The sequence below is a fragment of the Raphanus sativus genome, chromosome 4 (genome assembly GCF_000801105.2).
Source record: "Raphanus sativus cultivar WK10039 chromosome 4, ASM80110v3, whole genome shotgun sequence".
In the NCBI taxonomy this organism is placed as follows: Eukaryota; Viridiplantae; Streptophyta; class Magnoliopsida; order Brassicales; family Brassicaceae; genus Raphanus; species Raphanus sativus.
The window spans coordinates 27,986,754-27,996,321 of NC_079514.1; the positions used below are offsets into that span (position 1 = coordinate 27,986,754).

The following is a 9,568-nucleotide window of genomic DNA, read 5'->3' on the forward strand; positions in this document are numbered from 1 at the left end:
TTGTTTAATATTAAAATTGGTTTACAACTGATAATACTGTATATAGATTAAACCGGTTTATAAATGATTTCGATTTACAATTGATTTTGGTTTAAAAATAAACCAGATTACAAATTTTTTTGGTTACAAATTAACCCAAACCGGGTTTAAAAACTAAATCTAAAAAAAAAAATAAACCAAAAGCTACTCAAACACATTAACCCTTAACCAAAACCTAATTTACCAAAAAATGTAAAACCTAAATCTAAACGTGCCTTCCTTCTTCTTTTTGTGGTTGTTGTACTTTGTCGTCACCGCCATCTCCATCGCTACAGAGCTCCGACATTGCCGTACCTTCTCCTCCATCAAGTTCCATATAGCAAACCATCACACTCAGCCATCAATGTTGACCTTGAAACCATCACCATCAAGCTTTCGTCAGCCTCCTCCACCTTCTCTAACTAAGAACACAAAAACAAATACACAGAAGAAAATTGATTACATGAGAACAAAAAACAAAATTAAAACACAGAGAAAGAGAGGGGAGACCACGAAGAATCCAGATTCGTAAGGAAAAGACCTTGATAGATTCGTTGACTGGCTTCAGATCTCAAATCTTCTCACTTTCCTTCTCTCTTTTCGATTCAAAAAGGACGCTCTTTGTTTCTTGACGGAGTGGTGGTGGTGACGAGCGCCTCGGTGGTGGTGGTTAGTGGCGAGCACGTCGGTGACTGTAGTGGTGATGAATAGTGCGACAAATCGAAGGGAGTAGTGGTGGTGGTGACGATCTCGTCGGCCCCGAGAAGTGGAGAGAGACAGAGAGATTAGACTGAAATAGAAAAAGAAAAGAAAATGAAAAAAAGGAAGTAGAAGAAAAACACAGTCCATTGGATTAATGCTGATCTGACGGTTTAGGATCAAAACACGCTGATCCACGCCATAGACAAAATCAACCAATCAGAGAAAAGGACGAGGATAGGAAGAAGAGTCATTTTGGGCCTTTGATTTAAATCAATCAATGGCTCCAAAAAAAAACAGTACAAATTATCTTTCTATTTACTTATAGCTATTATAAAAATTATCTAAACTTTAAATAATCTGATATAACAATTTAAAATTAAAAATCTGAAATTTTATTTGAATATTTTGGTTGTGTGATTGATTAAAATATCAAAATAATAAAATTAAAATGAGAATATTTCTTTTATTTTGAATATTGTTGTGTTATTATTTGGTGGTTTAATTTATTTTGTAAATGTATAATTTGAAATTTTATATATAGTTTGGAGTACTATATTTATCTTATATGGATTATGATTTGTATAAAATTTAAGATTTGATGTTTTATGATATATGCTATATGTCAATATGAGGTATGGGGTTTAGGGCTTAGGGTATGGGGTTAGGGCTTAGGGTTTAGGGTTTAGGGTTTAGAGTGTAGATTTTAGATTTTGTTTTTGATGTTTAGAATTTAAATTAAATATTAGATTTTTTAAAATGATTAAACTTTGATTTTAAGTTTTAGATTAAAACTATGTTATGAAAATATATATTAAAGTTTTAAAATTCATGTTTAGGGGTTTAAACCCTATAGTTTATAACCCTATAGTTATAACTGAATAAAGTAATACAAATGATGTTACTATATTCATTGATTGAAATAATTGATTTTACTTATTTATATTATTTATTAATAACAATTTTTAAAAAACAGTTTTGTATTATATCATTAACAATAAATAACATAAAATATAGTTTCATTAACCATTTAAATCAGTAGATTTACATAACCGATGTTAAATATTAATGAGTAGATTAATTATTATCAGTAAATAAATAACTTAAAATCTGAAAAGATTTTATTCAGAAATTTTATTTAGTATTTATGATATTATTTATGTTTGAGTTTAGGGTTTAGAGTATTAGATTTAGGGTATTAGATGGATTTGGATTGCATTAATATTTTATATTGAACTGTATTTTAAATGTAAAGTTTAAAGTTTCAAATTTATATTTTATGATTATATTTAGGGTTTAGGGGTTAAAAATAAATCCAACTAGTCACTTTGTTAAAATTATATATCCCTAAATTTATAAATAGAATTTATACTTTATTTTTTAAACACAAGTAAATCATAAAATAACATATGCTTTTCCATTAAAGATTCAAAACATACAAAATCAATAAATGAAACACATGAACTCCATAATGGAACATATAACCATCAAATCTAGTCATAAACAAAACCAAAAAAAAAGTTAAACTAACTCAATGCTAGTAAATAAAGCTTCTCGTTCCTCTGCTTCTCTTTCTCAAGTGACTACACCAAACTCTCAATTGAAGCAGGCAAAGACAATCTCTCAGCCTACACCAAACAAACCATTCAACACACTTGTGATAAAATGTATAAAATCAACCAAAAAGACTCAAAGGAGAAAGCTTTACCCTTTTAGCGTTCAATCTATAATCAATGTGAATCTTCTCACTGTTACAATTATACATCTAATCATCAGCTTCATCGATTCTCTCCACACCACTCCTCTTCCTCCTCCTCTCCATCGCCGGAAACACACTGTATTCTTCTTCCTAGGTGGGCTCTCTCGACGACAGAATACAGTATAATAAGTAGTATTAAGTTACAGAGAGCGAGACAGCTCTACTTCAATCTTCTGGGTAAAACATGTTTCTTTGTCTTAGCCTTTTAATGATGAAACACGGATCTCCTCCTGCACCATTTCCCATAAACTAAAAAGGAAATCACAGATAAGCAAACTTCATGTATGATATGCCATAGAACTAGAACAGAACGTGATTAACTGGATATCAGTCAATGCAGTGTTCACATGAACTACTAACCGAAGGCTTATACAATTTCCCTTGATGCTTTATGTTTCTCTCATCACTGACCAATACTACTCATTGGTTCCACTTTCATTAACCAAAAATTCAATGGAACTCAAACTAAACTCGCTAATTCTACCAGCCTACAACTTCGATTTCAAACAACAACAACAAAAAATCAGAATATGAAAAACAAGAGATTAGGATTAAGAGATAGATTTACATTTTAACACGAGAGGAAATGTATGTCCTCATGTCTGAGCTTAGGCGTAAACCTCTTCTCTAACCCTCTTCATATCTCTTTCACAATATCAACAAACACAAGTAAGAACCTGAAATCAAAACCAATCAAAGTTGGAGAGAAAGAGAGAGAGAGAGAGAGAGATTACGACATGACTGTGGTGATGGGATAGGAATGAAGAGAGACTCGTGAAAGGGTTGAGTGAAAGGAACATGAGCAGCACTCTTAGGATTTGGTCTGTAAAGGGTTGAGTGAAAGGAACTACTTTGAGAAGGTATGGAGGGTCTTCGACGTGTACAAACCACCCTGATTCAGAATCGTTCGGACAGCAGCTTTCACACTAGAACCAGCTCCATCTTCAATCTTTCAAGCTTCAACACCTGATGAAAAAACGAAAGCACACACAAGCATTAATCATTGAAGAAAGGATAAAGGAGGAGTCTTTTTGGCTGAGAATCATATTTGACAGATCGGAAATTTGAAACCCAACAAGGAAGCAGTTATGTCTCATGCATAGAGACGTACACAGAGAGGAGATGTAGACGGCGGGGCTACAAACATATAGACAGAGAGAAAGAGGTCGAACCATGGTGTGGTGGTGGCAGTGGCGGGATGGCGAGAGGAGGACTCGTCAAAAGACAGAGAGAAGAGATGTGAGATTGCATTGAACTTTCATTGAGTTCGTCGCATCGAACCCGTCTGATTTCTCGTGATGAAATGTGGCAGAGGAGAGATGTGAGATTGAAGAAGCCAGAATTGGTGGGTATGAAATTGGCGTTTCACCCACTGGAGCTGGGATCGATTAGGGTTCCAAATCATGGTGTGATGGTGCCAAGAACAAGGGAGATGATGTTTGATAAAAAAAAAAGTAATAAGAAAAAAAAAGGGAGATGTCGAGAGTTTCAGTGGCGGAAAAATAAAATTTTGGCTAAGTGTTTGGCTCTGAAATATTTTTTTAGCTATAATAGTAATTTTTACCTTCCCGCTTATTGAATTTTTTTTCTAGCGTGATTTTAATGCTACGATAGAGTTGTACTCTGATTTTGATATTTTTAGTAGCAGTTCGTGAATTCGTGCTACAACGAACTGCTACCGATACCCATATTTCTTGTAGTGACTTCCTCCCAAGTGAGCTTGTTTTGAGTCGCTAGCTTGACTTTACCTCCTTTGGATTAGGCTGGGGGAGGATCAGAAAGTGGAGTTGAAACTCCATCTTCCTCTGGTGCATCCTCCATGTAGAGCTTAACCCTCTGCCCATTCACTGTGAAGTAACTTCCATCAGCACTCCATAGAACTATTGCTCCATAAGGTCTGATTTCTTTGACCTTGAATGGACCGGACCATCTTGACTTGAGCTTTCCTGGGAACAACTTCAGCCTAGAGTTGTAGAGAAGGACTTGGTCTCCCTCTCGGAACTCTCTTTTCAGAATGTTCTTGTTATGGAAGGCTTTGGTCTTTTCTTTGTAGATCCTTGAATTTTCAAAAGCATCCATCTTTATCTCATCAAGCTCATGTAGCTGGAAAAGTCTTTTCTCCTTAGCACTCTTGATGTCGAAGTTCAGCAACTTCACTGCCCATAATACCTTGTACTCAAGCTCTACAGGCAGATGACAGGCTTTCCCATAGACAAGGTTGAAAGGTGTGGTGCCCAAAGGTGTCTTGTAAGCTGTCCTATAGGCCCAAAGTGCATCATCAAGCTTATTAGACCAATCTTTCCTCGTGATCCCCACAATCTTCTCCAGAATGGATTTGATCTCTCTGTTAGAGACCTCAACTTGACCACTTGTCTGAGGATGGTAAGGAGTTGCTACCTTATGCTTCACACCATTCTTCCTTAGAAGTCCTTCGAGCAGCTTGTTAATGAAGTGAGAACCCCCATCACTGATCACAACTCTTGGAACTCCAAACCTTGGGAAGATAATACTCTTGAACATGTTGGTCACCACTCTAGCATCATTGGTGGGACTAGCAATAGCTTCCACCCACTTTGAGACATAGTCAACAGCCACAAGAATGTACTTGTTCCCATATGATGAAGGAAATCGTCCCATAAAGTCAATACCCCACACATCAAAGACCTCAACTTCTAGGATAGGATTTTGAGGCATCTCATTCCTCTTGGTGATGTTTCCTCTTCTTTGGCATGAATCACACTTGGAGACAAAGTCTTGTGTGTCTTTGAACATGTGTGGCCACCATAATCCAGCTTGTAACACTTTTGCTACAGTCTTAAAAGTAGCAAAGTGGCCTCCATAGGATGATACATGACATTGTGTGAGGATCCCATCTATCTCTTCATTAGCAACCACTCTCCTATACAGCTGATCCTTGCAGATAGTGTAGAGATAAGGCTCATCCCAGTAGTACCTCTTCACATCTTTGTAGAACTTCTTCTTGGCATAGCCCACAAGATTCAAAGGTTCTTTTCCTGTGGCTAGGTAGTTCACCAAATCAGCATACCAAGGTTCCTTCTCTTCAGTTGCCTTCACTTCCTCAAGCTTTCTACCAGTGTCACAAACTGCCATCACTGCTCCAATAGCCATGATTTGCTCCTCTGGAAGTCCCTCATCAATAGGTACTCCACACTCCACCTTTCAGCATGGACAAGTGATCAGCTACACCATTCTCAACTCCTGGCTTATCTCTGATCTCCAAATCAAACTCCTGAAGCAATAGGATCCACCTCAAAAGTCTTGGTTTTGCATCTTTTTGGCTAGAAGATGTCTCAAAGCAGCATGATCAGTGTAGGCGATAACCTTAGATCCCACCAAGTAGCTTCTGAACTTCTCAAAGGCAAAGACAATGGCTAGCATTTCCTTCTATGTGGTGGCATACCTCATTTGAGCTTCATTCATGGTCTGGCTTGCATAGTAGATCACATGAGTTTTCCCATTCTTCTTCTGCCCTAGTACATCTCCCACAGCATAATCACTGGCATCACACATGATCTCAAAGGGGAGATCCCAATCAGGTGGTTGGACTATGGGGGCACTGATGAGTTCATTTTTCAGCTTTTTGAAGGCCTCAAGACACTCTACTTTAAAGCTGAAAGTGGCTTCCTTACAAAGCAACCTTGTCAATGGTCTAGTGATCATGGAGAAGTCTTTGATGAACCTCCTGTAGAAACCAGCATGTCCAAGAAAACTTCTGATATCTTTCACTGTCTTAGGTGGAGGCAAGCTAACCATAACCTCAATCTTAGCCTTGTCCACTTCAATCCCCTTCTCTGAAATCTTGTGCCCAAGCACAATCCCTTCCTTGACCATGAAGTGGCACTTCTCCCAGTTCAGTACAAGGTTGGTGTCTTCACATCTCTGTAGGACCCTGCACAAATTTGACAAACAAGCAGAGAACGAAGATCCATAGACAGAGAAATCATCCATAAACACCTCCACAACATCCTCAATTAGATCAGAGAAAATTGACATCATGCACCTTTGGAAGGTGGCTGGAGCATTATATAGTCCAAATGGCATTCTTCGATATGCGAAGGTACCATAAGGACATGTGAATGTCATTTTCTCTTGATCATTGGGATGTATGGGGATTTGGAAGAAACCTGAATACCCATCAAGAAAACAATAGAACGGATGATTAGCAAGTCTCTCAAGCATCTGATCAATAAAGGGCAATGGAAAATGATCTTTTCGAGATGCAGAGTTCAACTTTCTGTAATCAATACACATTCTATGACCTGTGACAGTTCTTGTTGGTATCAATTCATCTTTGTCGTTTTTAATCACAGTGGTTCCACCTTTCTTTGGGACAACATGCACAGGAGATACCCATTTTGAATCGGAAATAGGGTAGATAACCCCAGCATCCAAGAGCTTAAGAATCTCCTTCTTTACAACATCCTTCAGGTTATGATTTAACCTTCTTTGATGCTCGATAGAAGTCATTGATTCATCCTCTAGATGTATCCTATGCATGCACAAAGATGGTGAAATTCCTTTGATGTCATCAAGTGAGTAACCTATTGCTTTTCTAAACCTTTTAAGTGTTTTCAAAAGTTCAGACAATTCAGTTTCAGTAAGTTCACTACTCACAATGACATGATAGGTTTCATTGGGACCAAAAAATGCATACCTTACACCATGGGGAAGAGGTTTTAGTTCCACCTTAGGTGCCTTAAGCTCACTCCAGTCATCTTGCTGGATGTCTTCATGTTGAGTGACTGCAGCCTCTTGATGAACCTCCTGTGGCAACTCCTCAAACTGATCCTTGCCATTAAATCCCTTGTGTGAATCCAGCATCAGTCCATATGCAGTACTAGCCAGGTTCTCAACCACTTCATCATCTCTCTCAATGGTCAAGGCATGCTGTAAAGGATCCTCTATTGATAGCTCTTCAAGGAGCTCATCAGCAAGAGCATCCATCTCATCTATGTAGAAGATTTGTGCCTGCATGACTGGTCTCTTCATCACCTCCTTGATGTCAAAGTGGAGAATGTTCCCTTCACCCAGATGGAGATCGATCTTGCCTTCTTTCACATTAACAATAGCTCCTGCTGTGGCTAAGAAAGGTCTACCAAGGATCAAGGGATCTTGAGCTTCTTCACCCATCTCAAGCACCACAAAGTCTGTAGGGATCTCACAATTTCCTACCATCACTGGAAGGTCCTCTAAGATACCAACAGGATACTTCACCGAACGATCAGCTAACACCAGAGAGAGTCTACACTTCTTGTACTGAGTGAAACCAAGCTTCTTAGCAACCGACAAAGGCATCAAGTCACACTAGCTCCCAAATCACAGAGACATTTCTCAAACATCATGGGTCCAAGAGCACAAGGAAGTGTAAAGCATCCTGGATCCTCTAGCTTCTTTGGAACATCAAGTCTCTGAATTATGGCATTGCACTCATGAGTGAGAATCATCATACCTTCCATCTCTTTCTTCTTTGATGCTACGACATCTTTCAGGAACTTGTTGTATTGAGGGACCAGCATGAAAGCATCAATGATTGGCATTGTGATCTGAACCTCACTCATTTGCTTCTCAAACAGAGCTTTGTACTTCTCCAGCAACTGCTTCTTGAACCTACCAGGGAATGGAAGTTTGGGTTCATAAGGAGGAGGGACAAAAGCATTCTCCTTTGCTGGAGGAACAACTTCACCATCTTTTACAGTCTTCTTCTCCTCTCCAACCTTTCCTTTACCCTTAGCTTCCACAATCTTCTCCAAGACCTCATCATTAGTCTTCTCATCAACAATAACCACTTCATCATCTATGTTGATGGCCACCCCCTCACCTAGTTTCTCAGCATCCTTGGTGAGAGTTCTAGGAGGTAACTCCTTACCACTCCTAAGTGTGATAGCTTTTGCATCCTTGGGATTCTGCTCAGGTTTTCCAGGTAGAGAGCCTTGTTGTCGATTTTGCTGAGTGTTCATGGAAGCAAACTGGTTCTCCAAAGCTCTGAACTTGTTGTTGAGATCATTATAGCTCCCACCAATCTTGTTGTGAAGGTTTTTCAGCTCATAACTAACATGCTTCTCACTTCTAGTCTGTGACTCCAAGATTTTTTTCAGAAGTGCATCAGTGCTGCTCTCTTGGGGTGTAGAGCTAGATGGAGCAGGCTGCTGTTGAGAAGAGTTATGACCTTGGCTGGAAAAACCAGGAGGAGGGTTTTGCTTTTGCTGATAACCACCTTGCTGGTTGTTCCTAGGCTGATATCCATTCTGCTGGTTGTTGGAATAAGGTCTCTGCTGATAGTTGTTGTACTGAAAGTTTGGCTCCTTCTTGTACCAAGTACCATTGTTGTTGATAAAACACAGCTCTTCCTGACCTTCCAGACCTTCAACCTCATTGACAGCCGCTGGTATCTCGTGCTGTGGATTACCAACAAAGTTCATCTGAGCTTGAGAAGCTTTATCAGCAATGAGGATGTCAATCTTATCCTGCAAAGCCTTTATCTCTTTTATCTTGTCTGCTTGTCTGCTGACCTATCAGCTCTGTCATGATCCCCACTGTAGACAGCATCATTCTTGACCATGTTTTCAACAAGTTTCCCTGCCTCTTCTTCTGTTCTGTCCAAGAAGTTCCCATTACTTGCAGTATCTAATCTTGCTCTGTACTCAGGTAAGACACCTCTGTAGAATGTGCTTAGCAAGCTTCCCTTGTTGAAACCATGGTGTGGCATTGAGCTAGGTAGCCATTGAACCTTTCCCATGCTTCACTGAATCTTTCCAAGTTCTTCTGCTTGAATCCGGATATCTCATTCCTGTAGTCAGCTGTTTTGGAAGTAGAGAAGAATTTCTCTAGGAAAACTTTCTTGCAGTCATCCCAAGTGGTGATGGAGCTGCTTGGCAGAAACTTCTCCCACTGACGTGCCTTATCCCCCAAAGAGAAAGGGAAAAGCTTGAGCTTGAAAGCATCCTCTGATACACCATTGGTTTTGGAGAGACCACAGTATCTATCAAAACTGTCCAAGTGGTCGAATGGATTCTCTGCAGCCAGGCCATGAAACTTGTTGTTCTCAATCTGGTTCAGCAATCCTGACTTGAT

The 9,568-nt window shown here is 39.1% G+C and overlaps 1 long non-coding RNA gene and 1 other non-coding gene across 3 annotated transcripts; one reads left to right on the top strand and one right to left on the bottom strand.

Annotated features, from left to right (window-relative positions):
• Positions 1-2,112: 2,112 nt before the first annotated feature.
• On the bottom strand, positions 2,113-4,004 carry LOC130510831 (uncharacterized). 2 transcript variants are annotated; one of them, XR_008944614.1, is made up of 5 exons: positions 3,649-4,004; positions 3,211-3,442; positions 3,045-3,121; positions 2,426-2,725; positions 2,113-2,345 (listed from the first exon to the last, which is right to left on the bottom strand). It is a non-coding gene; the product is annotated as an uncharacterized LOC130510831 (long non-coding RNA). The 2 variants fall into 2 exon arrangements; XR_008944613.1 differs by having other exon boundaries at positions 3,045-3,442.
• A 5,182-nt stretch (positions 4,005-9,186) lies between these two features.
• LOC130512115 (small nucleolar RNA R71) lies at positions 9,187-9,293 on the top strand. The gene has a single exon (XR_008945676.1). It is a non-coding gene; the product is annotated as a small nucleolar RNA R71 (small nucleolar RNA).
• The last annotated feature ends 275 nt before the right edge of the window (positions 9,294-9,568 follow it).